The sequence below is a fragment of the Monodelphis domestica genome, chromosome X, assembly GCF_027887165.1.
Source record: "Monodelphis domestica isolate mMonDom1 chromosome X, mMonDom1.pri, whole genome shotgun sequence".
Lineage (NCBI taxonomy): Eukaryota > Metazoa > Chordata > Mammalia > Didelphimorphia > Didelphidae > Monodelphis > Monodelphis domestica.
In genome coordinates, this window is record NC_077235.1 from 13,855,003 (window position 1) to 13,881,056 (window position 26,054).

Below are 26,054 nucleotides of genomic sequence, written 5' to 3' on the forward strand. Positions count from 1 at the left end.
CATTGCCCCTTCCTCCTCTCCCTCATTTGGGGCCATTTATCTCTTTTAATGGCTGCCACAGGAATTGGGGGAGATTGGCTTGTGTGGTACACAAAGAACGTTCAATTGAACCAATCCCCTGAACTTTGTAGAGATGACAGATTTCTTTTTATTATTCTAATCAACAAAGATCCTACATAACTAGTATAAGGTTCCTAAGATCTTAACTCTTGTGTCATTTCCCTCCCCTTATTACCATCTAGCCAAGTCACCACCCCTTACAAGAACCTCAGTTATGCTGTGCATATTGTAATCAGATTAATTTCCAAGACAAGAGGAGTGGGGCTCAGCACCAATTCTAGCACAGGGTTATTTATTCCATGAAAGCCCAGCAAAAAAAAACACAAAGGCAAAATGAAGTTCTAGATTGCATTCAACAAAAAGAATTGCAAGCTTAGTTTATGTCTGGCTAGTCTGCTCAATGCTGATCTCATAACTAACTTCCTCAAGTGTCCTGTGCTCCCTCTGCTTTGACTCGTTCTCACAACTGGTTACTATGCTATGTACAACATGTGGTGTTTGTCACCAGCCTGTAGAAATATAATCTCTGCTAAGTATTAATCCTGATTAAAGCTGATGTTTACTTGATTTTAGAGTTTAATTTACTCATCAAAGGTTAATCAGACTTAGATTTACAAAGTAATTAGGGTAGGGACTTTGCTTCTCTGAAATGACCCATTTTAGCATGGTAACTTGGAAATTAGGAGATCGCAGTAACCTTGTTGAAGAATGCTATCACTGAGGAGTGCCAATAGTTAAACAGTGCAGACATGGATTGCTACTTTGGCCTTCCAAAATATCGTAGCTATAAAATTAGAAGGAACCTTAATGAGGTCATCTAGTCTAACCCTATTTGGTTAACAGAAAAGCAAACTATAGGTAAGTAGAGGGAGAAAAAAGTTCTTGTTTTTTAGCTATAATTTCTCATCATCAACTTCTCATGAAATAGGCCAGGAAATTTTGACTCAAGAGGTCCAAGAAAAAGTAGGTATATTTCCAGGGAAGCGGATTTGGGACCATCTTGGATTTAAAGGTTTCCTATTTATGTACAGCCATATCTTTCAGACTTAACTACATTAGAAGAAAAAAAATGTGCTCAGTTTTCACTCAGGAAAAATCAATCTAGGGTCCTGAGATCTTCATAAAATTTGAAAGGAAAATCAGGAGGGCTGTCCTGCCCAATTAGGGAAGTAACTTTCCCTAAAGTGAAAAACCCTCTTGGTTTTTTCCTAAATAAACTTTAAAGGGGAAAGTCCTTCTCCAGTGACATAAACATGCTTTTCCCTCCCAACAAAAATTAATAATTACCTTTCTTTGTTTGGGGGGAGAATCTGAAAATCAAGGAAAGTTTTCTTCAACCATTACAACCAGGCTGCACATCAGCAGTCGTTTTTTACATTTATTTTCTTAACTATTGATGATGATGATAATTCTCCTCAGTGTAAAATATGATGGAAATAATGAAGGAATCAAAGTTTCTTTGAATCAATTATTTAAATGCCAGGGGTCAACAGTGGCTATATTTCATCGCATGCCAAGAATTCTGATTTTTTTTGGCCGTGCCCAAGTTGGAAGACAATTTTCTGTGATTATTAGAGTCTATATATGCAGTAGCTTTGCAGATCACATTTCATTTCTTTCATTTAGGAAATCATAATGACTACTTTACAAGAACAATTATTCAGGGATTTGTGCCTCTGAAACAAGATCAAAACGTAACGGTTGGCTTGTTAAAACTCCGGCCTTAAAAGAGAACTATGATTCTGAAAATCTTTTGCTCTGTAGTGTTACTGAGGTGGGCTGAATCCCCAATCACAGCATGTTGTGAAAATAAGTGCCATTTTTATGGTATTTTAAGAATTTCCAAAATGCCTCATAGCTCTTAGCTGTTCCTCAGAGCCCCGATGTAGGTACTTCTGTTATTACTCCCATTTCACAGATGAAGTTTAGAGGAGTTTAGTGAGTTGGCCATTATCTCATGATGAAGCAAATATAAGTGCCCTTAAGTGTCTGATGGTAGAATTTAAACTCATGTCTCCCAACTACAAACTCAGCACTCTATCCACAATACTATACTGCCTTTCTGCTCTTAGGTCCCAGAGATTGCATTTAGTCCATCCTTACCCCTTATAGGTAAATGCTCTCTAAATTATTTTGATAATCATAATGGACCAAACAGCTGCAGGCACAAAACAATGATCATTTGCTTCCCAAGGATTTGGCTAATTTCCATCATTAATAAGAACAAAAAACTGCATTGTCAGATCTAGAAATATTGAGCATGTAAAAAATATTGTTTTTAAGTACTGCCAAGGAATTTCCCATGCAATTCAATGATACCCAAAGTGTGTGTTTTAGTTTATGAGATTAAAGGTGCAATACTGATATTTTAAATAGGATTTGTTAACAGGACTCGGGAAATCTGCATTATTCTAGAAGGATTTTGAGTGGTTAGGAATAATCCCTAAGGAATTCTTGCAGATTATTCCATTTTATGACCTGTGCCCACTTGCTTTTGGTTGGAGTTGCTCCCTGACTACTATCTTTTCTAAGTCAGCTCACTGCAATATTGATTTAAAAGTCAATAGAAAGAGTTGAACATCACATCAGACCACTTCTTGTTTCTGGGCCACTGGTTATTCCTTCTGAAAAATGACCACAGCAAAAATGGGAAGGACTTGAAGCATTTGCTAAGGATGATTCTCAGAAGTAAGCAAAATGAATCACAGAGAGATCTCTAGCATCAGCTTTCCCAGTTAACTTTACTCCAGGAAACCCACTTCAAAGCGTATGCAACGCCAGGCTTTTTACTGTATAATCCATACCAATCCTCCCTAGAAACTTGGATTGACTGAAAAAGGCAGAGGGCACCCAGTTCAATTTATTATCATCCCAGAAAGCAGCTGCTTCTGTGAGTTGCAAACAAAAGCAAATGTTAAGCTGCTGAACAGCTTTCTTATTTTCTGTGCATCATCCTAAAAGGGCTTTACTCTAACCTTAGCTTTGGTAGTTTGCCATTCTTGTAGGTCAAAGGAGACAAAGGAGACATGGAAGATGGGCATTTAGTAGTGATTGCCTTTGTGAGGGCCTCTGGGTGCCCACTAATTCTATAATAGCTACAGAGGTCTCCACTCACCTTCAAAGTTACCCATTCACCCCCCCAACCCCACCCACCCACATACACCCACACACACCGGCCCAGGCTGGGGCATTAGAGAATGAACATTTTCTCAAGTGAGAAATTAAGGACAGATTCTGTGCCTCATCCAATTTACTAAAGACCTTTTAAGGTGACGCGGGAACAGTGGCTATCCGAAGCTTCAGACGCATTGTATTCCCTTCCCCACTACACTTTAAGTCATATTTTTCTATGACGGCCTTTGAAAAATATGTAACTATAAATGGTAGTTATGGACCCCTTCACTTTCTTCTCTGCAGTACTCTTATCCAGGCATCCTCTCTACCTCTCCAATTCCCACCCCTTTCCTGTGCCACCTCATCTGCCCCTCTCCCCTCCCCACGCTCATGCCCAACGCCTCTTCCCCCATTAATGGCACTAATTTATTTTCCCCAATGGGCTCCACTTTCCCTGGCCATCCTTTGGGTTTCAGACACTGGGCTCACTGCCTAGGTCCTTATTCTTAGGGAGGGGGGTGGAGTAAAGGGAAAGTGATAAAGAAAAGTCAAGATCAAGTATTTTTTTCCTCCGCTTACTTCTGCAGAGAGTATTTGTTGATTTGATTTAAAGGAGAGTCTCTAGACAACCCCCAGTTTCTCTTCAGTCCCATTCACCTCCTTTTCCATTCCCTTTCAATTTCCAACCTCCATGAGGCGAGAACTACAACCTCACCCATTTGTGTTCCCCACCCTAATCTTCCGTTCAGACAGTGTGAACTTGCAACAAATAAATAACTGCAGCCCACCAACTCCCAAAATTTAGGTTACAGGAGAAAAAATATTGGGAGGGGGAGAGAGCGCGCAACCAGTCAGCTCCCAAACCAGACAGGAAAGTGTGTGCACTAGCCGCCCAGGGCATGCGCTTTGGCTCTGCCCTAACTTCCGGTTCCGGTTCTGGGGGAGGGGCGGAGGACGGAGGGGGAGAGAAGAGTCTAGACTGGGGCTTGCCTGTGGTGGGCTGAGTATCTGGAGCATTTCCCTGTGTTTTGGGGGGCTCTGCCCTCCCCCAGCTGTGATGACCCTGTGGTCTCCCCTTCACCTTGCTAGTTCAAAACCACGGACGGAGGGGGGGGGAAGGAGGGGTAGTTAAGGGGAAAAATAATAAAGTAATAGAAGAATCAAGTATTTTTTCTCTGCCTCGGAATATTCGTTGACTCGACTGTCCTCTGGACAACTCCCAGCTTCCCCTCAAGTCCTATTCACTCCTTTCTGGGCCCTTTAGCCCCTCCCCACCACATGAGGCCAAAACAGGCAACCCTACCCATTTATGCTCTTCCCCCCCCCCCCCCATCTTCCCTTTCAGGCCGCGTGCACTTATAGCGAATAAATAACTGGCCTTCCCCCTCCCATGGTTGAGGATACAGAAGGAAGAATATTAAGGGTGGGGAGTAGAGGAGGAAAGAGAGCGGTGCCAAAGTACCCATACAGTGGGTCAGCTCACAGACCAGCCACGAAAGTGCTAAAAAGCTGCCCAGGACACCTGTATAGTTCCTTTGACCCTCCAACTTCCCGTTCTGGGGAGGGGTCGGGAGGGAGGGGGAGGGAAGAGTCTAGACCAGGGCTTGCCTGTGGGGGGGGGGTATGTGACTGGGTGCAGCTCTCAGCCAGTTAAAAGCCTTGGAGGGAGGTGGGGACCTCCGTCTTCTCTCCTTTGTGGTTAGTGGGCGGAGCAGCTTTCTCGCCTAGGATTGGCTGAGAGTGAATAAATGACTTTAGGGTCACATTTAGCTGTGTCATCCTAGGCTGCTGGGCGTTCTGCTCCTTGGAGGTTGTACTTTTGGCGCCCAGGGACCCAGTCTCGCTGTAGAAAAGAAAAGAAGGTATTGCTCTCTGTCTGTTGCACCCTGGCTGCTTGTGTGCTTGCTGGGACTTTGGTGGCGGAGGAGGATATGGGAGGAGGTCACAAAATGACCCCACACTTGAGTTGGAGAAACCCTTTCTGCCAACCAGCAAAGGCCTGAAGCGGGATGGGCCAGACTCCTGCTTGTTGGCAAGAGGGGAACCGGGCAGAGGGCAGAGGGAGCAGCATGGCTAAGGGCTTCTCCTCTTCAAGACGTGGAATCTGTTAGGCACAGATAAGAGGGCCGCATGTGTGTGCACTTGTGTTTAATTCCTGGGCGCTAGGCATTGGCAGGCTTTCTATTTCTAAGTTCAGAGAATGAACATTTGGTCTGAATTTGGAAGGATCAAGCTTGTGTGTATGGAGGTGTTTCAGACTAGCCTGATGAGCTTTAAAAATACCAATGTGTTTAAGTACATATATGTGTATAGACCATACACACACACATATTAACAGTTAGGCTGAGTCAAGGATATTTCAGAGTTAGGCTAATCACACCAGCAATCCTTTTCTGGTATCTGAGCTGAATTTGACATGGGTCTTTGATCTTTTGGAGGCATTAAGTGGTTATTGTATTCCTTACCCTGTGGTAAGGACTGGGGGATACAGAGAAAAGGCCAAAACATGACCCCCAACCTCAGGGACCTACTCTTCTGGTGGGAGAAAAAGACAACATGAAGTAGAGAGCTACTGGGGTTTATTAGGGGAAAGGGGGTGGCTGTTGCTTAGACTTATACTTTAGGAAAGTGGGCCACTGACTGGGTGCTGGATTAAAGTGAGGAGGGAGTTGAGGCTGGGAGAGCAAACAGAAAGCTACTGTAATTTAGATCCTGGGATTTTTAGATTCGGTTATGAGAGATGGTGGTCTGATGTACCTGCTGTATCCTGCTTCTTTCTCCCTCAGATTTTCTGGCTGCTTCAACTAGGTTAGTTTGCTTGCCCCATGTGTGGACAGTTGGTGGGGGTGACTGGCCCATCTCCACAGGAATGATTTGTCCCCATAATGTTGTCAGTATTGGAAGTGAAGCAGGAAGGGTGGCCTAGAAGGGCAGCTAGGTAGGTAGCACAGTGGATAGAGTGCTGGAACTAGAGTCAGGAAAACATCTTCCTGAGTTCATTTCTTCAGAAATCATTGGAAATCTATTTTATGAAATGCCCTTGAAAGACTATAGTCACTTTTGATGGGTAGGTGATTCATGGTTGTAAACCCAATTCCCTCACCTTCCAAAATATCATATTTCAAGCCTTTCAGTCTTTCAGTGTAGAAGCTGCCAGATTCTGTGTAATCCTGATTGGGACTCCATGATATTTGAATTTCTTCTTTCTGGCTGCTTGTAGTATTTTCTCCTTGGGCTGGGAGCTCTTGAATTTGGTTCTAACATTACTGGGTATTGTCATTTGGGGATTTATTGCAGGAAGTGGGTTCTTTTATTTTTTCTCCTTATTCAATAATATCAGGGCAGTTTTCTTTAATAATTTCTTGTAACATGTTTAGGCCTTTTTTATCACAACTTTCAGGTAATCCAGTAATTCTTAGACTGCCTCTCCTGGATCTATTTTCCAGTACAGTTGTTTTTAATGAGATATTTCATATTTTTTTCTATTCCCCTCCCCCTTCTTTTCATTTGATTTTATTGTTTTTTATTTGTTTGGGATTTTTTGGTGTCTCATAGTCATTTGCTTCTATTTGCCCTATTCTAATTTTTAAAGAATGATTTTCTTCCATGACCTTTTCTCTTTGTTCCATTCTGGTTTTCATGGCACTCTTCTTCTTTCTTTTTTTTGCCTCTTTTTCCAATAGGTTAATTCTGTTTTTTAGAAAACTCTTTTCATCATTGGATTTTTGTGCTTCTTTTTCCACTTGACCATTTTTGCTTTTTAAGTTGTTTTCTTTTTGGATTACTTCCATTTCTTTTCCTCATTTTTCTTTCACCTCTCTTATTTGCTTTGAATTCCTTTTTGAGTTCTCCCAGTGCCCGAAATTAATTCTTATTTTTCTTTGAAGTTTTGTATTTGGTTGCTTCGCTTTCGCTGTCCCTTCCTGAATCTGTAACTTGTTCTTGAGTCTCCGTTTTCTGTGGTTAGATGTTTCTTTTGCTATTTGCTCATTTTCCCAGTTTTTTCCCCTGTAGACTAGGCATTCTGAAAATTCCTGGTTCTATTTTCTCTGCTGAGAGTTTGCAGGACTCAGAGTACTATAAGTTATTTTGCCCTGGGGCTTAGAGGCTTCACTACAGGCTTGAAAGGGCCAAGACTTTGGAAACTCACTATGGGCCACTGCCAAGGCTTTGGACTTCAATGAGTGGGTTTGGAGTGCTGTTGGCTAAGGCAGGGTCCTGTAATCCCTGGCCTACATCCAGGTTTGGAACCTGGCACAGTAGGTGGGGGGTGGTCAGCCCACATTCCTCTTTGTGCAGTCTTCCTTTCAGGTCTCCCTTATCCCATGAAAATCAACTCTTGTGCCTGCCTTTCAAATTGTTTTCCATAAGGGAATTCCCTGACTCCATCTCCTTATTAGTTTTGTGACTCCTGTTGTTTTGAGGTGCTATTTTAAGGTTGGTTTGAGAGGATTCTCAGAGCAGTTCCAGCTTTGAATGCTATTACGTTGCTCTCTTGGCTTTGTCATCTATCTTCTTGAGTTCAAATCTGACCTCAGAAACTTACAAGCAGTGTGACCTTTGAAAGTCACTTCACCCTTTTTGACTCAATTTCCTCATCTGGAAAATGAGTTGCAGAAGGAAATGATAAGTCACTCAAATGCCTTTGCTAAGGAAACCCCAAAGGGTTCACCAGGAGTCACAACTGAAGAACATACCTGCCGTCAGGATTGGGCTCAGAGCAGCACTGATGGCTTCAAGTATGTTACCATTCCCAGGATCTTGTGCCCATTTGTGCATTGGTGACAAATGGTCAGTAGTTGTTGTAGGTGATAGTGAAGAAGTAGGTTCCCTCTCCACAATGGTTTATTTCCTCACTGGTGGCTAGAGGAGCTGGGTTGGAAGCAGTTATGGTGGCTTAAGAGCTACAGTTTTTCCCAAGGTTCCTGGGCTCAGAGTTCTGAACTGTCTCCAACAGGATTCTAGGGAGGAGGATAATCAAGGCAGCAGTAATCCAACTTTCCTGGCACATCTGAACTCCTATCTCTCCCCCAGGGAGTCTCACTGTTTCCACTGGACTGTCTTGGCTTTAATTATCTGCTGGACGAAACTAGAGAATATAGTTGTCTCTGGAAAGCAGAAAGGCCATCTCTTAGAAATATCCCAACACTGATATCTGAGAGAATGATCTAGAGCAGTGATACAAACCTTTTAAAGGGGCAGATGATATGAGAAATATCCTCAGGCACCTGTGGAGAGGGGGAGGGGAGCAGCCCAGCCCAGTGTCCCTCTGTTTTTTTAGTAATGCACTCTGGCAAACTCTGTGCTGGGGTGACAGTGTGTGTGCCCACAGAGAGGGTTCTGAGGGTCTCCTCTGGCATATGTACCAAAGTTTGCCACCATTGATCTAGAGAATTCTAGAGCCTAGACTTAAAGAAAAGTAACCCATTGCACAGATTTGGCTCTAGGCAATAAAGTAGTTTTAAAAATAATGATCCCTTTGTCTCTGTAGGCCTCCTCCTTTATGATATCCCTCCAAATATGCCCTTTTTATCTGTATGTCCTTTCCTCCACATTTTCCCAGGTGGGAACAATTTTAAATCCATCAGTGGCATCTTAGTACATGAAGATGAAAAATCATTATATAAATGAAGATAGAGTGAGTGTGCAACTCACTAATTCTGGCACCTTCCCTTCACTCATTTACAGCCAAATGCCTTCCCTCTCCAATTTACAGCAATGCAAGGTCTAAAGCTTTGACCTTTTGAAACTCTTGTCAGCCCTTCAAAATAGTTAATATTCAGCCATTATCCCAGTACTCATAGCAGCAGCTGCACAAGCACCATTGAAGAATTCCCTCTCCACATCCCGGCATCAGGGGAAAATGCTTGAATGGGTGGGTGCGTGATAAAAGAGCAGCTGAAGACCTCTATTAAAGAATCACAGATCCTTCCAACTCCCTGAAGTAGTAGTTCTTAATACAGAATAGTGCTAAGGAAGAAGTTCTGGATAATATGAATTGTTTACAGACTGAAATGGTTAAGAAAGGCGATTTGGAAAAAACCTTCAATCCAGCAAATACTTTTTGTGCTTCTGATCTTTGGGGAGCACTGTGCTAGGCACTATAACCCATCCTGTCCTAAGAAGCTTAAATCTTTTTTTGTGGGGAGGGGGTGAGGAGGATCCGTAAGATATGACATATACAGGGTAGCATTATTCGGATGCTATAGGAGATTTAAGCAAGAAAAGGAATAGAGGAGTACTCGTTGACTCATAGGGATGAGGCCAGGACTTGGAGGAAATAGGTTTTGAACAGTATATAGGATTTGTCTTGGCAAAGAAAACATCCTGGGGTAGGGAGGCGGGGAAGGATTGCCTTGGCAAAGTTTCAGAGGTGAAAATGAATGTGGTCTGGTGAGGAGATAAAGAAGAGACCCAATTGCCTGAAGCAGAGGGTTTGGGTTTGGAAGCAGTTGTAAATAAAGTTGCCCTTAAGAGCCATATCTTACTGAGCTTTGCATGCTTAGATGACAGGTTTAGACTTTATCCGATGGCACTTTTGTTGCTGTTGTTCAGTCACATCGAGCTCTACATGACCTCCTGGACTTTGTCTGTGGAGTTTTCTTGGCAAAGATACTGGAGTGGTTTGCCAGTTCCTTCTCCAGTGTATCCCCATTTTATGGATTAGAAAATGAAGCAGACAGGGTTAAGTGACTTGCCCAGGGTCACACAACTATTGAGTATCTGAGATCAGATTTGAAGTCAAATTTTCCTGATGCCATGTTCAACATTTTTTCCACTGCACCACCTAGCTGCCTAGAAATTCATAAAATATTTTTTTGACATGGTGAATTGCCAAAGCAATTTAGGAAGATTAGGAAGAACTGTGCAGGGCGGATTGAAATGGGAAAGAATGAAGGCAGGGAGAAATGCCAGGATACAAGGCAGGTATGAGGTAATGACAGTCTTGTGGGACATGCTGGGTAAGGGGCTAGAGCCCTACCAGATGAACTGCCATATCTGGGTTCAGGTACAGTCTACTTTCCAAGAAGACTAAAATTAAACTCCCAAGCAATGATCCAGTCACAGGTTTGGGCATACAGAGTGTGGTAAAAAGCCAGTGCAGCAAATGAGAAGCGAGGACAAGAACAGAGACAACTTGCAAAATGTCTGTCTCAGAAGGGTACGAGGCCTGTCTTGGTAGGGCATCAAAAAGAACTGCATAAGGGACATGGTTAGCCTTGCAAAGATTTTTCTGGGCAAGCTGGTCTTCTCATGGTTCTGGATTCGAAAGGGATAGAATGGCTCTGCATCAAGGTTCCAAAGATCAGGAGGTATCTAGGAAAATTCTAAAAGAGAAGAAAGGAAGAATAGTTGTTGTGATCAAGATACTCTGGAGTCTGAGTGAGGCTTCTGATCACTAATGTCTGCTCTCTAGCCAGATGGAGAATTCTAGTTATGAAGGAATTATGGGAAACTTGGTTTCTCTGAGGGGAAATAGTAGTTAACCAAGCTCGTGCCTTCAATGTGGGTATCTGTGAGCAAGAGGGCAGGACCCCCAAGGCCCTGGATGGGAACTTTTCTCCTTTCTCTCTCCAAATTCTCTTTTGGTAGACTCATCACTTTCCATAGGTTCAATGATTATCCTTACACAGATGACTTCCAAATCTCTCTGGATATTCCACCCATCTTCTGGACATTTCAGACACAGACTAGGCTCAATATGGCATAGTGGATAGATCACCGGACTTGAAGTCAAGAAAATGTGGTTAAAATTCCATCCCAGATGCTAGTTATATTACTTGTGTTAGTCTCTTGCTTTCTAAAAAAAATAAATTGTACTTTCTAAGCCTTGTTAGGAATGGCCTGGCAAATACTGGATTCTACTCAGATGTGTTCATCAGGAGGGTGACCTGCATAGGCAGACAAACGAAGCCTTTGAAAAGTGATCACTGTGCAAAGAAAGTATTAGGAAATAAGCTTTGGGATTGGTTAAAATTCATATTTGGAAACCATTATGATTGATGCAAACTAGGCATGATGTAACTCTAATGTAACCTAGTTAGAAATTGTATAGGAACATGGGACAGACCATTTTGCAACTTAATTATATCACTGATGACTGTTCAGTGATGCTACAGTGCTTCCGTCATTAGTACCAAGACTGGAGTATAAGTGATCTGTTTTGACTTCCACTTGGGACCATACTTTCCTCCATGTACTCTGGTCTTGAAATCAGGAAAACTCATCTTGTTCAGTTCAAATCTGGCCTCAGACACTTAATGGCCGTGTGACCCTGGGTAAGTCACTTAACCATGTTTGCCTCGTTTTCCTCATCTGGAAAAAGAACTGAAAATGAGGAATAGCAAACCACTCATAACCCCAAATGGAATTATGAAGGGTCAGACTGAAAGAAGTGAACAACAATATTCTGTGTTCTAGCTGTTCCTTGCATATAAGACTCCATTTTCTTACTCAGGATGCTTTCCCTGGCTCTCGTCCATGCCTAGAATGCTCTCCTTTCTCACCTCTTCTTGGCTTTCTTCAATTCTCAGCTCAAATTTCACCTTTCCTAGTCCTGCATGATGTCATTGTCTTTTCTTTAAAATGGCCTCTAGTTTACCCTGGATACATCTGGATAATACAAATTTGTTTTCATGTTGTCTCCCATCCTTGAAGGCAGGGACTTTGTTCTTGCCTCTTTTTTGTTTCCCCAATACCTGGTACCTAGTCAGCACTTAATAAATGGTTTTTGACTGATTGATGAGCAGTGGATGGAACCAGGACTGAGGATAGCATAGCCAGCCTCTCCTGATTGCTAGGATCAGACTATATGCTTGGCTAATAACGATTTCCTTGAACCTTGACTATTTATCCTGTGATTTATATTCTTGATAGAAATCTAAGAAATGCAAACCAAACTAGACATATCCATTTACAGGTCAGGGGCCAAACCTCATCCCTCTCCCCTCCCTAGAATCCAGGGTGGTATAAGAGGAAGATTATGCCCCTCTAGCTGTTGAGGAAAATGTTTCTGTTTCTTCTTACTCTGCCTTTTAAGTAAATATTCCTTTGAAATGAAACTGGTGTGATCGAATCCCCAAAACTAAAGGAACAGAACCAGTGGGGCAGAGAAGAGAAGCCCCTCCTAAAGCTGACCTTTAAAGTTTACAAAATTCCTTAAATGTCTTGGCTCATTTAAACTTCATTACATCCCTGTGAGATGGGGCTGTTATTGTCCCTGTTTTACAGATGGTGACAGTGAGTCTTAGAGAGTTTAAGTGGCTTGCCCATGGTTAGTCACATAGGTACTAAGTATCAGAAGCAGAATTCAAATCCAGGTCTTTTGACAGTTTTTCATGACTGGGTGGAGTTGGGGGAAAGAAGGCTAGACTGCTTAAGTTACAGAGAGAATGCACTGCAAAGACATGGAGATGTTGAGTTTCAATGAACACTCTGAAGCAGAGCCCCCTTCTCTGTGGGACACTGAAAAAATATTAGAACAGGTTGATATTCTCTTGAAGGTCAGGGGATGGAATCACCCCTCTTGCAAGGTTACTGTCTCCTTTCAGGACTCTGTAATTCTACATTCTTCCCTTTTCGCTTCTTCAATGGAATACCAAATCTTTTTTTTCCTGTCGGAGTGAAGGTATTTAACTTTTTATCAGAGGGAAATCCTGTGATGTTTTTAGGGGAAGGCAAGAAAGATGATTATTTGTTATAACTATTTGTGATCAAATAAGAGGAATGGAAATGTCAAAACACTTTGACAAGTTAAAAGCACCACATAGAGGAAAGGTTTGGTTGTTACCATGGTTATCTCAGATGATGGTTTTCAGGTTTGTTGTGGACAATGATATCTTGTAGAGGAACCTAACAGAAAGCCCATGGCTTTGCCGTAGAACAGGGCTCTAGCCTAGACACTCTTTTCTGACTCTGTTATGCTCTGCAGTTTTGAATCCAAGAGAACTGAGATGCTGTTAATCTCCTTAAATATGCTCATAGTGATTTGAATCCAACTGAAAAAGAGACAGTGTAATGGCTGGCATCCATTCTTACTCACACTTGGTGGTAGTTATTCCCATAAAACAAAGTGCCAGGACCTTCTGGATTTAAACTGTGGAAAACAAAGGGCTACAATTCTCCAACTTTTCCCTCCCCAACTCCTCTCCCTTTAGGTGAACAAAGACCATTTACATCTATATCTGGGAAGGACAAATTGAGAAGTGAGGGGAGTGGCTCCTAGACATTGCATTGCTATAACTTGCTGCAGACTCCTCATTTTCATTCATTTCCATCTTCCAGAACCCCACCCCCACCCCAATGGTTAATCTACATGGGACAGAATTTATGGTTGGAATTTGTTCAACAGTTAGGGCTGTAACTACCAATAGGTCAGTGAGCACCTACCAGCTAATGGCACTATGTTAGATGATCCGCATCAAGGGACAAAGCAGAAGAGGAGGCTTGACATTTGCCCTGAAAAGCATGCAGTCTTACTGAGGTAACAAGACATGTTGGCAATCCGGTGACAAATACCAAGCCAACTATGGCTAAGTGACTGTAATGTCTAGTCTTTGTTGTTTTTGTTCAATTGTTTCAGTCTTGTCAGATTCTTTGTGATCCTATTTGGAGTCAAATTGCCAAACCCTCAAATTCCTGTGCGATTTCCCCATTCCATACTCCATTCAGTGAACTTTATTGACTCATATAGTCTCCAGATTCAAATATAAACCCCTCTTTTTGGCTTTTAAAGCTTTCTATAACTTGTACCCATTCTACATTCTAGCCTCCTTACACCTTATTTCCCTTCACATATTCAGTGCCAATGGCTTCCTGGTTGTTTCTCAAACAAGACATTCACTCCATTTCTCACCTCCCAGCATTTGCACTGGCTGTCCGCCATCCCTGGAACTCCTCTATCTTCATCTCTATTTCTGAGCTTTCCTGGCTTCCTTCATATCTCAGCTAAAGTTCTGCCATTTTGCAAGAACCTTTCCTAGTGCCCTCCCATTAGGATTATTTCCAATTTGTCTTGTCTAGAGCTTGTTTGTATCTAGTTTGCATGCTCTCTCCCTCATTATATTGCGAGTTCCTTGAGATCAGGTACTGTTTTTCTTTACCTTTCTTTGTAACCTCAGTATCTGGTACATTATAGGCATTTAATAAATGCTTGTTGACTGACTGTCAACAATATAAAAAATCAAACCAATGCTTGGCTGCACATCCTGAGTGCCAGATGAGTACTGTAGGGATTCATAAAAGACAGGGTCATGTATGGGCGAGACCCCATTGATCTTCCAACCCACTTAAAATTAATTATCTTCATTAAAGCCATGGATTTAGAACTTTAAGGGACCCTTAGAGGCAAGAATGGGTAGATAAACTGGCTCTCCAAAACAAGTATGCACTGCACACTTTTGAGTTTAATCTGTATTATTAACATTTTCTCCATAACTTTCTGAAGTGTAGACAATTAATAAATCAAGCCCTGATATGCAATTTTTTGCTAAATTTCTAAGGTGTAAATGTTGTTAGGTTGATTAGTGGTTTCCACTCCTTTTGGGGGGTTTTCTTGAAAGATACGAGAGTAGTTTGCCATTTCCTAGTCACATGACTAGTCAGTTTTAGTAAGTATGGAAGCTGGATTTGAACTTCAGTCTTCCTGACTCTAGACCCACCATATATCCACATAGCCGCTTAGCTGCCCTTATGTGTAAATTTAACAGTCTGCACAGCCACTCTTAGTCCAGTTTGAGTGGTTCTAGCACAGAAGTCGTCTAGTTTAACTAGATTTTCAGAACAGAAAACTGAAGCTCACCCAGGTGTAAGTGCCAGGACCCAGGTGTTCTGAGCAGATTTATTTATAAGAAAGGTAATTATGATTTTCGATGAAGAATGAATTTGAAGATGCTATCCAATTATAGGGTTCAAGTTGAATAAGAGAAGGTCTAGAAGCCATCTTGCACTGTTCCTTAAAATATTATTTCATTTTTATTATGAACATAATCATCAAGAAAAAATAAGCAATTCATTATACAAAGAAAAACAAGAAAGAGGATTGTATAAGAACATAAGCTTTTGTTACATACTTTAAAAAAGGATATATGCACATACATTCTACAATTTTATAAGGTAGCAACATTATTTTATTTATATTTCTTTTTTGCTTTTTAATTTTTATTTATTTAATTTATTTTTATTCTTCCTTTTTTTGTTTTTTTCTGTGCGTTTTATCTTTTATTTATTTTTATTTTAAAACCATTTATTTTAAACCGTAAACTTCCATCTTAGAATTAATGCTGTATATTTGGTTCCAAGAAGAAAGGCTAAAAGGCCTAGGCAATGAGAGTTAAGTGACTTGCCCAGGGCTACAAAGCTAAGAAGAGTGTGAAGCCAAATTTGAACCCAGAACCTCCATCTCTGGGCATGGTTCTCAATCCACTGGGTCATCTAGCTGCCCCTTGTGCATTTTAAATATATGTTTCATTTGCTATTTTGAATGTATCTTTCACTACCTAACTCCCCTTCCCACTAGATAAATAGAAACCCTTCCTAATATATATGCATATAGCAAAACAAATTCACACCTTGGCAGTATCTTAAGAATGTATGTCTTCTTCTTTGTCTCTAGTCCTTGGCTTCTCTGCTAAGATAACAAACTTGATCAGCATCATTATCAGTCATCTAGGGCTGTGATTCCAGCTTTCCCTTGACCAAATGCTTGGGGGTAGCTGGCACTCGGGTCTTCAGTACAGAGGCTACTCTTGAAGGTACCCAAAGAGCTCAAGAAGATCTTGAGCTCACCTTTCTTCGGAGCTTTTTGGCTCACAGAAACAAGTTCCAGTAATGATCTTCTTAGATCCTCATCTCCACTCTGTACAAGCATTCTTCTCCCTATTTTATAGATAGGAAGAATGAGGAATCGTGACCTGTTCACATATCACAGAATTAATAAGAACTAGAGTTTGGTGAACAAAAGTTAGTAGAGCAATATGGAATGTTATCTAGTCAGAGACAGGAGATTTGGACGCTCATTCTAGCTTTGTGAATAAGTATCTGTATGCCTTTTGACTCTGAGGATTATAGACTTGAAGTTAGGAGGGAAGTTAGAGTTTCTCTACTCCAACCCTCTAATTTTAACTGAGTCATGGGGAGGGACTTTACCAAGGTCACATTGTTAGTACATGGAAGAGGTAGGATTAGAACCCAGGTTATTTTAGTCCAAAGCCTCTCCACTGTATCATATTACCACTAAGAGAAATCAAAAGATATCCTTTAACTTTTATTTTTTCCTTAAAGCATTTTAAAATGTGTTTATTCTGACTTTAACAAACACCGAATAAAATGAACATTTCCATGTACATAATAGAGCAGAAAAAGAGAATTGTATGTGAAACTGCAGATGGCTCATTTAATTTCTGCAGTCCTCAAGATTTCTACTCTAAAACTTGAGAAGATGGCCTACATGAAATCATGGATCTAGAGCCAGAGGACCTGGATTCATACCTTCTCTTGGGCATTTCCTGTCCCCATGGTCTTGGGCAAATCACTTAGCTTTTCTAGGCCTCAGACTTTGTCTATAAAATGAGAGGCTTGAACTAGATGATCTCGAAGACTTCTTTCAAATCTAACATTTTGTGGTTCCTTGGACTGTGTGGATTTTGATTGGGTAGAAAGTTCTTCATAGAGGAGATCTCTCTTGAGCCTGAAAATATGAAAAGAATTTGGAAAGTGGGAATGGAGGGAGGGTATGGCATGCCAGGAAGGACAGGGTTTGTTGGTGAATATGGAGGACATCCTAAAGAAACTCATTGAGGTGGAAATGGAGTATATGAGGGAAAGCATGAATAAAACTCTCTCCTTAGAGCAGGGGTCTCCAAACTACAGCCTGCAGGCCACATGCAGCACCCTGAGGCCATGTATCCGGCCCCACCTCACTTCCAGAAGGGGCACCTCTTTCGTTGGTGGTCAGTGAGAGGAGCACTGTATGTGGTGGCGCTGCAAAGCATGGCATCACTCACGTACAGTACTACTTCCGGTGACATAATCCTTCCATGGCGCCTTGTTCTGAGAGTAACTGAATGAGGCACTGTGCAAAGGATTATGTGGCTGCACAATGGAAGGTGTCAGCCTGGTGAGCTGTGATCTAGGGTAGGGGATTCCGCACTGTGTAGACTGCTACCCGGTATAGTGGTGGCGGTGATGGGCCTATGCAAGGTGTGACAGGCCCATCCCAGCCAGGGCTGCAGCCTCTGCTATCCCAGACAGCGCTATACACATTTGTTCATAGTTTTTTTTTATAGTCCGTCCCTCCAGTGGTCTGAGGGACAGTGAACTGGCCCCCTGTGTAAAAAGTTTGGGGACTTAGGCTTAAAAGATTTGTGTTGGAATGTTGTCACATAGATAGGAGCCAGACTGTTATAAGTTTGAGTGCCAGGATAAGGATTTTGGGATTCCTGATTCCTGGGTTTTATCCTTTGGTGCATTTGAGAGCCTTTTGAACATGGGTGTGCTGGCATGATGGAATGAAAATACAGGAAAATTACTTTGGTCGTACTATGCTTGCTTGGTGGGAGAAGATATTGGAGATAGAGAAACCAGTTGGGTTCTTACAAAGTTCAGGCATGGGGAGATTGGGACCTGGACTAAGACATCCCAAAGAGAAGGGAGATTCAATAGAATTTCACTAATGGGAGAATGAGGGATAAAGAAAGAGGGAAAAGCCAAAGAAAACCAAGAATGGTGGTTAGCTGATAGGAAAGTGCTAACACAAATATAAGTCAATATGGTAGGAAGAGGAGAAAGTTTGTTTTTTTTTCAAGGAAGAAAAGGCTGTAAGAAGGCACTGAAGCCTGAGGATGAAGTCCAGTAAAGCCCTCGAAATTAGGAAAAAGGAAAAGAAAGAGAAACCAGCTGCAGTCTCTGTGCCATAGCAAAAATGCGGAGGCAGGGGAGTAGACTCAAAACTGAACTTGCTCTTTACAGTTTGCTGATTCCCAGAGTAGTCTATTACACCGCCCAAGTATAATTATTATTATATGGCTGAGTAAACTCAATACCTTCAAGATGTTTAAAATTCTCAGGTCATCCTCAGTGATGCATAGCCACACCATTTGTCAATATCTATTACACTGCAGCCTGCCTTAAGAGACCATTCAAAAGAGCAGAAAAAAGTCATGTCTCAGAGAGGTGATTTGTTACCTAAAGGTCAAATGAAAGGGATTGGGGATGTGGGGAATACTTAGAAATAAGGCAGATGGTGTCCTGGGCAATGCAGAGATACAACTCTTTTCAATCAGTGACCTGAGTCCCGGTATTGATTAGGTAATAACATCATTCAGATTTTTTAAATGGACAGTTTGTATGTTAGAGGACCAATCAATATAGTAACCGTGTTCTTCCTTGGATCCAATCTAGCCAATCTAGTTTTCTTGTGGGTATAGCTGGGCAAATTCCTGGATTGGGAGTCAGAAGACTCAGATTCACATCCTTCCTCTTCTCTCGCTGACCTTAAGCAAGTTGCTTACCATTTGGGGTTTCACTTTCTGCACTTGTAGAGCAAGTGTGGGGAGATTTGAATTAGGTGACTTCTAAGACCCCTTCCAAGCCATAACTTTTGATCTTGTGACTTAAAACCTAGAAGATCCTTTCCAAGTAAAGGAAATTCCTGTATGGACTCACATAGAGTCCGAATTTTCTTGCTTCCCCCACAGAGAGAGTATTAAGCTTAACTGCCCCTGTTTCCTTATATCTGTTATAGGCTTTTAGGAGATAAAGACAACTTTATTAAATTGTCAAACAGTTATTTCCTATTCATCACTGATTTGTATTATTTCTTCTCCTCACAAGACCATATTTGATGGCGAATTCTTTAGTCCCATCAGGTTCCAGATGTTTCTGTCAGAAATCATCTTCTCAGAGAGGTGATATAATTCCACAAGAATCTTCTGTTAGACAGCTGGCACCAAGTCAAGAACTTTCAACCTCTTTTCCTTACATTCATGAAGTTACCAATAAGACTGGAGATGTCTGTTTCTCAGGATGGCTGTTTGGTGACTTGGCCTTAGATAAAGAACCATCAAAAAGAAGGGGCAGCCAGGGACTTAAGTGTAGTCTCCGCCTCACGTAGATAGGCCCATGTTCTTTTTGCTGTATGTTCAGATTAAAGCTATCATCATTCCTAGGGTAGGGAGGAGAGAGTCCAAAGGGGAGCTGTCACTAAATCTTTCCTGGGAGAGGATGGCCTGAAGAAGCGTGGAGGACAGAGCTCTTTTACTACTCTTATACGCTACTGGAAGTGAGAAAGAATGATTTCCCCTAAGAATCTGGCCCTGTAAGGTTTAATCACCCATCCTCTTTGACACATAATGATTTGCCATATCCCCCTGGCAAACTGAAGCACCTGTTTCTCAGCTAAAAGTCATGAGTATGTCCATCCCCACGGTGCTAGAGCTCAGGAATCAGAAGATAGATCCTGCTAGAGTCCAATCATCTGTTTCTTCCTGTTTTGTATTTTTTTATGGATACTGTGGGGGTAGATAATAGCCAGTGCATCAGATATATAAAATTTAGAACGATCTCAAGGAGAAATTGGGATCCCACAGAGGTGATCGTGTGATGGATCTGTGACTGAAAGCAATAACCTCCGGGAGAAGGAAGATATCACAGCGTCAGAGACTTCAAGCTGGAAGGAAACTGAGTGGTGATCTAGTTCCACCCCCTCATTTGACAGTCAGGGAAACTGAGTCCCCAGGAAGACAAGTGACTTTCCTGACGTAAGCTCATAAGTATTGGAGTCTATGATGGAAGTCAAGCCTTTCTCCCTGCTGAAGGTTTTTAAAGGTTCAAGTTGTTTATATGAGGGTGCACTTCTTAAAATCCCAAATCCACTGCCTCCCTGCACATCCTTAGTGTTTGACAAAGACATATTGTGTTTCCTTTCATGGAATTGTTGATTGCATGGACACTTCAAGATATTAGTTAGAAAACACTGGTCATGACAGCAAGTAAATCAGGCTAAACGATAGAGTTGTAAGCTTGCCTTTATCAATGGAGCTATAATGTCGATTGCACAGAGAAAAAGTAAATTAGACAAAAGCTGTGCTGTGCTGAGAAGAGATCAAGTACTTTAATAATACTTTGCAGATCTTTCAAAGAGCTTCTGACAAATAATACGTCAAGCCCTGGAAGCGGTAGGAAGAAGAAAAATTAATACCTGCCAAATCAATGGCTGTCTTCTATCAGCAGAGCAGAATTAACAAAGACCATCCCACTCCCTAGCATGTCCAAGAAGGAGAAAGCCTTGGCTCATATTTTAATTAATACTCTCAGTGTATGTTATTAGCAAAACAGATAAAGGTCTACCAATTACCCTTAGAAATAAAGAAACCTCCCCCCTTAGTCTTTTTTTCCTTTCTAAAATGTCCCTAATGTTTGGATTCCTTTCAAAAACCAATTTCCAGCTTCAGAAAATCTGACACCCTGAAAGGCTCGAAATATTTTCTTTATCTGAAGAACAAAAGCCTTTTGAGGATTTAGGATAACTTTGAAAATGCTACTGGACAGTGCTCAAGGAAAGGGCTCAATTCTCAGGGAAGCTCAGAAGGAAGTGCATTGTTAAGTTGTAAGCAAACCTATCATATGTCCCATGATGGCTAGGCACAAAGAACAGCCACGTGAATTAATCTTTTAATTTGCTCTGCCTTTATTGTGTGATGTGGCCAAATTCAGGCTTAACTGTGAATTCCATTGAGTTAATTTTTGCAAAAGCTCTAGCATTCACCGCCTATTGTATTTGATGTGAGGATGTGCTTGGAACCAAAATTTGCATATCTACCATCCTGGGGATGTTCTACCAAGTTGAGTCTTTGTAAAACATCATAGAGGTCCATGAAAAGCAGAGGATTCTGCATCTTTCTGTCTCTCCACTGATTCGATTGGTTTAGTTAGCTCACTTATCATAGCTAGGGTTTTTCCCCCTCAACCTCAGTCCGCTCGCTTGAAAGAACCAAACACAGGGGAGAATCTGAACATTTTGGAGAACGGTGATGATGTAGGGAGTGGTGGTACTGTCAGGTAACTCAGCATGAAGAAGTTCACACACATAGTTTTTTAGGACCATAGCCCTGTTTCAGGACCACTGAAGTGTTGAAAAAGGAAAGCAGGCCAGTGGGAGGCATGTGTTCAATGGCGGATGTACTTTTGGCGACTTTGGAGAGCCACATGAATATCTTGGGATTTCAGAGGCCAGAGAAGCAGTACTCAGAGCCAGGTTAGGGACTCCAGAAACCTTTTCTGTTTGGAGCAGACTGGAGAGGAGAGCTTTAGAGATAAGGAAATTGGTTGTCATTATAGTTTGGGTATAAGACTTAGACATTGAGTAAGCGAAAGTAAGTCAAGTGCTTGCTCTAAATATATTTTTATATGCAGTGCAAGAGATGTTATGGAAGAAGAATTGGTAGACTGGATGTTGGAAGAGAAATGATTCCAAGGTAATTCTTAGAGCCTAGGAACCTGGTAAATGAATGAAAACAAAAGCATTTATTAAGGAACGTGTGCCAATTACTGTACTAAACTCTGTATATACATAGAAAAATTGAGATAATCCTTACTCTCAAGGAATTCATACTCCAAACAGATTAGACAACATATAAAGAAGATGGCAAGGCCCAGAAGTCCCAACAGTAGGGGCAGCTACGTGGCTCAGTAGATAGAACCATGCCTGGGTTCAAATCTGGCCTCGGGTACTTCCTAGCCATATAACCCTAGGCAAGTCATTTAACCCCAGTTGCCTAGCCTTTACTGCTCTTCTGACTTGGAATCAACATTTAGTATCCATTCTAAGACATAAGAAAAGGATTTTTAAAATATCCCAAGAATTGGCAGGGGAAAGAGAGGGGAGCAAACATGTCAAGACCCAGAGGCACTTTCCATTGTTCAGTTATTTCTGTCATGCTTGACTCTTCATGACCCCAGAGGCACTTGGGTTACTTAAATAACTAAACTGACAGTTCCAGGAGACTACTGATGATAAAGGCTTGAGGAGGGCTGACTGTAAGGCCTGTTGCTCCTCTCTCTCATCCGAATATCTATGGCCCAAATCAATTACCACGAGGCTGGTAATAAGCCTTTCCAAACTTGCCTAGGCTTCTCGACAAATGACAGGCCTGTATGTGGAGTCCATTTATAGACCCCCTATTTTCAGACCTTCCATCTTGGAAGGTTCCCTGCCTTCCAGAACCGCATATCAAATTCCACAACATGCTGAGGGATCCAAGTGGGATTTTAATGGATACTAGTGCCATCTACTATCCAAGAAGTGTTCTAAACTACAGCACTGTGGTTTTCTACTGTTTCACTTTATTGATAGCTAGTAGAAGAAAATAATGGAAAATAACAAAGAGCATTCATTCATTCACCAGCAACAAGGACTAAAGTGTATTGTTATTAGAAAACCCTCGAAGGTACTCCAAATGTCATGAGTCCCAGGCCACTTATGTAGTTAATTCAAGCAACATGACTCTCATTTTGCTAACCCATCACTCTCTATGACAAAAAATCATTGGAACAAAAGTCTGTCTTCCCAGGCAATGGAATAAACAAGTCACAGAAGCACATAGAGTTTGAGCCAGTTTTCTGTCTGCAAAAGCATGAAATGAAATTAAAGAAATGAATAAATAGAAAAAAGATAGCTTCTTGATCTAGCTGTCTTTCTAGAAAAATAACTTGTTGTCCATCTTTAGAAAGAGGTGCCTCTTTTATAATCCATGGATTGAAAGATTGTAAATTGAGCCCATTTTCCCCTAGCCTTGCTTCTTTTTAGCATCCACAGAGTGGAAGCTTCATTCTTATCTCCCCTTGGGCAACAGGCCCTCCTGGTGTGGAATAAAGAGGTGAGTGAATCTACATAGGAATGGTAGGCCTGATTTTGGAGAAGTTCTTTTGAAATGTCATAGGATCTTCCATTTAGAGCTGGAAAACCATCAAGTCATCCAACTGTGTTTTCAGGATGGAGAAACTGAGACACAGAGAGGTTTGGTGACTTCGTTGGCTTGAAACAGTTAGTAACTATGAGGCAGGAACTGAACTCAGGTTTTCCCAAACCCAAGTCCAATGCCTTTTGGATGAAGCTAGAAGCATGTCATTTGTACTTCATAATAGCTCTGTGAGGTTCATGCTGTTATTAAACCCAGGATATAGTACTGTGCCTAGCACACAGAAGGCACTCAGTAAATGCTCGGCAATTAACTATTTCTCTTTCATTGATGAGGAAACAGGCAGTCGGAGGTGAAGTTTCCGATTCAATATTCAGCCCTCTCTGCTCTATATCACTCCCTCCTAAAAGTCTCTCACCTAAAAACATAACTAGAGGCAATATACGGAGGAGGGGGAGCTGAAGCCTGGGCATGCCCACAGGAAGCAACTCATTCAATTCAACAAACATTCATCCTCTACTTTGTGAAAAGAGGGCAGCTAGGTGTTGATATGGTGGATAGACCACCAGGCCTGGAGTCCCGAAGCCTCATCTTGCTGAGTTCAGATTCAGCTTCAGACACTAGCTCTGTGACCCTAGGTAAGCCACTTAACCCTGTTTGTTTCTGTTTTGTCATCTGTGAAATGAGCTGGAGAAGAAAATGATAAAGTGGTTTATTATATTTGCCAAGAAAACTCCAAAACAGGGTCAGAAAGCCGGACGTAAGACCCCAAAGTAACAAATGTGAAAAGAACCAGAATCATAGAGACAGAATAATAAGAAGAAGAAGAATCCCTTCCCTTAAGGTGCTTCCCTTTTGTCAGGAGTGGGGCAGAGTAATAACAGTACATGGGTGATTACCACTCACAGAGAAGTAAGTCATAGAGGGGCAGCTAGTGAGTCAGTGGATAGAGAGCCAGGCCTGGAGATATGGAGAGCCTGGATTCAAATCTGGCCTCAAATACTTCCTACCTATGTGATTGTGAGCAAGTCACTTAACTCCAGTTAGCTAGTCCTTACCCCTTTTCTGCCTTGGAACGGATAGTATCAATTCTAAGAGAGAAGGTAAAGGTTTTAAAAAATGATAGGGTCAAAGGAAATATCAAGACAAAGGCCTCAAGGAATACTTGGGAAGGGAGGGCCCATTTTGCTAGGCTAACCAAGTAAAGCAACTTGGAGAAAATACCTCTCTGAAGGAAGATCAGGCTTTAGAAAGGCAGATATGAGGAGGACTGCATGGGCAACTTCTCATAGGAATGTATGGAGTTTGGAGCCACCTTATTGAATTGGGGGAAGAGTGGCTCAGTTCAGTTAAGGCTATCCCACCAAGGCACGGTGAAGGGAGGACTTCAATGGTTACCTTGTTCAGTTGATCAGTCTCAAGCTACATAATTTAGTGTCCCGGTTTTTATCCGAGATATTTTTTGCTTCTAGTTATAGACCTCAGTTGTGCACGTTTCAAATGTCTGACGACCTGCCATTCCCAAATATAAACTCTGCCAATATGTCATTCTTTGTTTTAAACCCTCACCTTCCATCTTGGAATCAATTGTATGTATTGGTTCCAAGGCAGAAGAGTGGTAAGGGCTAGGCAATGGGGGTCAAGTGACTTGCCCAGGGTCACCCAACTGGGAAGTGTCTGAGGTCAGATTTGAACCCAAGACCTCCCGTCTCTAGGCCTGGCTCTCAATCCACTGAGCTACCCAGCTGCCCCCCCCCCCACATCTCATTCTAACTAGTGTCTTCTTCAGTTATTTATAATAACCAAAGTGGAATGTGCTGTCTTCTCGGATAAGAGTGGTTATCTCCCATCACCAGAGCTGTTCAAGCAAAGACTAGATGTCTAGGTTGCCTCTGAGATCCCTTTTCATCCTTGAGATTCTGTGGGGTCACTCGTGCTTTAGACCCCACTGGTGTCAGTATTTTCTATCAATCACTGTAAATATTGTGACTACATATTGGAAATCATCATCCATGGGTATTCTTTCTCTCTGTCTGTCTCTCCTCTTCTCTGTCTGCAAGGCATAGATTTCGCTGAGTAGGAAGGAGGTTAAGGCAAGAAAAGGGGCTAACTGGGTCCCTTTGGGCTGCCAGGGAGCTCTCTTTGTTATGTAACTTTAAAGTTGTGATGATGGCAGCTGCCAGTTTTGTAAAAACCCTTTTTAGCTGTTCTGAGTCTCCTTAAAGGAAAAGCACACAACAGAATTGACATTCTTTCCCTGGCACCTCCAAATCAGGGTTTTGTCTGTTGATAGAAGCTTGAGAAATCGTGAGTTGAGATGTTTGTGATATTCAGCCGAGCTCCTTAAATAATCCTTTAGATGAGAGCTGGGACTCCTCAGAAGAAATCATTTTGAAAGAAAGAGAAAGGAGCCTCAGCAGAGGAGCCTTAGTGAAAGTTCATCTGCTTTGCCTTTCTTTACCTTACCTTGCTTGGAGAATACTTGAAGCCCCCTCCAGTGGATCCTGGATTCATCTCATTCTGAAGATCAGAGATTAAAGGCCCAAGAGAATGCAACCTCAGAGAACGTGGATCATTAGGGCGGTGCTGGTCCAGGTAGCTAACATTTCCTATGTAATTAGCAAAGGTATCCAAGTGTGGGTGCTGTTTCTGCCAGAAGAAGGAATTGGGTGTCCTTTTTGCTTCCTGGAGGCCACAGAACAATTGGTAGAATAGTTTGTATGTATGTATGTATGTGTGTATGTATGTATGTTTTTATCCCCCATCTACAATTCTATGATTCGATGATTCTCATTGATTAACTTTGGAGCCTTTGGACCCTGTAGTGTCCTGAGGCATTAAAGAAGGATTAATTTGGTTGCTCTGGAATGGATGAATGGACGTCTTCCAAATTTATTAGACTTCTCAACATCATCCAAATAACCAAAGGCTGGCAAGTCTTTGCTTTATTAGGGAGCAACCTGG

The 26,054-nt window shown here is 41.8% G+C and overlaps 1 protein-coding gene across 1 annotated transcript in view; it reads left to right on the top strand.

Moving 5' to 3' along the window:
* Positions 1–4,860: 4,860 nt before the first annotated feature.
* Positions 4,861–26,054, top strand: part of LOC130453566 (casein kinase I-like) — a 78,010-nt gene continuing 56,816 nt past the window's right edge. The window contains exon 1 of the transcript XR_008914741.1: positions 4,861–5,036. The gene's annotated coding sequence lies outside the window, so the exon portion shown is untranslated. The remainder of the gene's footprint in view (positions 5,037–26,054) is intronic.